This window comes from Rhododendron vialii, chromosome 8a (genome assembly GCF_030253575.1).
Source record: "Rhododendron vialii isolate Sample 1 chromosome 8a, ASM3025357v1".
Classification (NCBI taxonomy): Eukaryota; Viridiplantae; Streptophyta; class Magnoliopsida; order Ericales; family Ericaceae; genus Rhododendron; species Rhododendron vialii.
The window spans coordinates 19,492,412-19,496,602 of NC_080564.1; positions in this window are offsets into that span (position 1 = coordinate 19,492,412).

The window sequence follows — 4,191 nt, forward strand, 5'->3', positions numbered from 1 at the left end:
ATGTCCTTACCATCCTCCACAGATGAAGCCCTTTTCCTCACCATAAACGCACCTCACCAAGCTTCTTGTGTCCATGTACCCCGACAAATTTCCCGTCCTGAGCTTCTCAAGCTTCTTCCAGAATCTTGGGTTACAGCTTATGAGAAAAACCAAAACAAGCCCATACCTGTCCAAACATCCAACCCAACTTTCATCACCAAACCTGATGGTACCGTGGAAATTACTTTTCCAAAAGAAACCTCTGCCTCATCTTCAACCCATCCTGTTATTTTTCCCTCGAGAATTAACATGTTTGTGGATGGTTCTAGGCCTGGTCCTCCAATTAAATATTTTGATCCCAGTGGCCTTCTAGTCTTCTATTTCAAAAATCCAGAAACAGGTCATTATTATTTTGATACCTGTGACTGTGATGATTGTCTAGAAGACAGTCTCCTAGAAGATGACGAGGATTTTGAAGAACCATGTCCCATATGTCCTTCTTCACCTCCCACTCCTTGTAAATCTCCACCTCCTCCTCAACCTCCATCTGATGATGGTTCATCGAGTCAACCGAGTAGATGTTTCATGTTCACCTCATCCCCTTCCTGGACAGAAGCAGATTTTCCTTCTTTGGAATTTCATAATTCCCAAGAGAGGACGACCCATCGGCATAAAATTTCAGACTCTACTACCATTCTCCCTGATGGTAGTACCAAAGCAGTGTCAGCAGCAGAAGCAGCAATAAATTGGCAGTCAGCAAATTCTCTGGCTCAGAACAAAATTCTTCAGAGAATTGCTAACTCCTAGCAAAATTTGGAGAATGCAGTTCATAAGAAGTTATCAACCTTGGAACTTCTTATCAGAGATTTGCAGCAAAAAATTCAGAATGTTCACCAGGAACTTCTCCAAATGGCCTATGCCAACCAAGCATTTTCAGCAGCCTTTTACCACAAGGATGCTGAAATGAAGCATCTCAAGAACCAGCTTCATTCTCTCCAAGCTCAGCAGAATTTTCAACAAAAAAGCCCGTTTGATATGTTCACATCTTCTTCTCAACAAAGTTTGTTTGGGTATCCTCAAATGTCTCAACCCTTACCTATAAATCCTACTTCAGGATTTGGTGAGTCCAATATCTTTGGGAGCTCATCAGCTTTTCTTCCTCCACCAAAAAGACCATCTCCACCAAAACTTCCTTTCCCAAAGCCCCAGATAAAACCTGTCCAGCCCCCAACAATTCCGTCTCCACCATCTACATCTACATCTACTCCAACTACCTCCACTCCCTCCAAACCATCAGACCCAAATTCCAAATCACCTCAGTTAATGGTTCAACCAACATCTAGCCCTGCTAAAAATTCAATCTCCACTCTCCTACATACTTTAGCCACTATACCAGAAACCCCATCTCTTGAACCAACCATTGAGTTTGATTCAGATACTGAATCCACAAACTCTATGCCAATTCCTACTGTTTTCATGATGAACCCTGAAAACCCAGAAGAACATGTTGAAGATCCCATCATTGAAGAAGGTCCTGAGTTTGATACACCCCCTGAAATTTCTACCTTTGATTCATTCTCACATTCCAATATGCATACCCAAGGTTTCTCTTTTGACACCATTCCCCCATCAAAATGGTTGGATAAACTTTATGAGATTCATGCTTGGTGCACAGCTGCTATGGTTTCCCCAAACGCTACACTCAGTGATGTCATTACTAAGTGTACAGCAAAATTTCTTGGCCGCCTACGTCAATGGTACTTAGCTCTTGGTGAATACCGACAGCTACAGCTCAAACAATTGCCAACCCTTGATCAATTCATCTCAGTCCTGCATACTGAGTTTCTTGGTGACCACAACAACACAAAAGAGTTTGTTCGAGAGGAATATCTCAGCATGAAGTGCTGTTCATTCAAAAGGAAAGATCTCGAGACTCACTATGATCGTATGTCTCAGAGATTTTATCTTCTCAACGGCATGGATGATGTCAATCTCAAGCAAGCCTTTCTCAATTCCCTTCCAGAACCATTGGGAAATGAGACAACAAGATTACTTCAGACAAAAGGATTGACACTGAATGCAACATCTCTTGGTGGTATTTACCAGCACTCTTTGATTGCCTTGGAAAAATTGTGCAATCACTAGAAATTCCTCAGAACTCTTGAAGAACAGGAAAAACTTCTTGGTAAAGCATGTGATCGTCCTGACCTATCTATAAAGTGCAAAGACAAGAAGTGCACTTGCCGTCTTTCATACCGGAAGTCTAAACACTCTCAGAAATGGAAATTTCAATCTCCTGGCAAGTTTTCAAAGTTTCCAAAATCTGGCAAGTTCCCACGCCGGAGAAAATGGAAATTTTTCAAGAAGAAAAAGTTCAGAGGGCAGCGAAAGTCTGATCGCTGCTACATATGCGGAAAGAAGGGGCACTATGCAAAACAGTGTCCAAATAAAGTAGCAAGAGACAAAATGGTGAACTCTTTGGCTCTCATTGATGATGACCTTGAAGATGCTGATGTAGAATCACTATTTTCCATCGACGATGAAGCAACAGATGAAGCAGTCCTTGCATTTACCTTTGATGATTTAGACGATTCCTCAGAATCAGGTGACTCTTCTGATGATCCTGACTCATTCCCCTATGAAGTCCAAACAATTGGATTTTCCAACATCATGCTGGCTCAGCCTTTAGCCAAGGTCAAAATATTGCTCGGAAAATATGAGAAACCTATACCAGTCATCGCTTTCTTTGATACTGGTGCAGCAGCCTCCATTCTCAACCCAGCAATCCTTCCCAGGTCCTACTGGCAGTCTTGTTTCAGGCCCTTTACAGCAGCCAATGGAGAAACATTTGTTATCACTTTGATAAGTAAGCCTGTTTCCATTCAACTTTTTCCTGGATACACCATAAAACATCAAGTCTATGGTTCTGATCTCCCAGGGAAAGATTTATTGTTAGGCTTTGATATTCTCCAAAATCTCAGCAAAGTTTCCTGGCTCAAAAAAGGTTTGTAATACAAAAACTACTTGTTACCCTGGACTACCCAACGAAATCTCTTTTCCATAGAAACTTTCTCCACTATTAAAGAAGCCATAATCCAAACTTCCTGTGCTGAATCCCATTCCCAGTTTCTCACCAAATGCTCCAATCCACTTTGGAAAAATCCAGATTTCTTCATTTCTCTTCCCTTTAAGAAAAATGAAGACATTAATCCCACCAAAGCTACCCATCATGGAATGAACCCAGAACACTACCAGCTTGCTCTTCAAGAACTTTAGCAACTTCAATCAGAAGGTTTGATTGAGCCCACAACCTCTCAATGGGCATGTGAAGCATTTTATGTCAACAAAAGAACAGAGCAGATAAGAGGAAAGCTTCGCCTGGTTATCAACTACCAGCCTCTTAATCATTTTTTGCAGGATAACAAATTCCCTCTTCCTCGGAGAAGTGTTCTTTTTGCAAACTTGCCTAAAGCTCAAATTTTCTCAAAGTTTGACCTAAAAGCAGGTTTTTGGCAGCTGGGCATCCATCCAGATGATCGTCCCAAAACTGGTTTCTGCATTCCAGATCACCACTTCCAGTTCAGTCATGCCTTTTGGATTGAAGACAGCTCCATCCTTGTTTCAAAAGGCCATGATTCGGGTATTTGCTCCAATTCTATCCTCAGCCCTTGTCTATATAGATGATATCCTACTTTTTTATCCAGATATTGAGTCTCATGTTGTCCTACTACAAATTTTTCATTCTCTAGTCCAAACCCATGGTATCATGCTTTCAGAGAAAAAGATGTTTCTTGCCCAACCAGAAATTGATTTTTTAGGGATGCATATCTCTAAAGGTCAATATACCCTCCAGCCTCATATAGCCTCCCAACTGGATCATTTTTCAGATGAAAATCTCACAGTCAAACAAGTCCAACGGTTCCTTGGAATTGTTAACTATATGGCTGATTTTATTCCCAACCTGGCCCAATACCGAACTCCTCTCTCAGCTCTACTAAAGAAAACCCCTCCTCCTTGGTTAGCCCTTTGTACCAAAGCTGTAAAAGACCTCAAAGCCCTAACCAAAACTCTTCCTCCATTAGCCATACCTTCAGATGGAAAGAAAGTCCTTTAGACAGATGCCTCTGATCTATATTGGGGAGCAATTCTTTTGGAAGAAAATTCAAATCAAAAGCGCAGAATTTGTGGATACAAGAGTGGTGCATTCTCTCC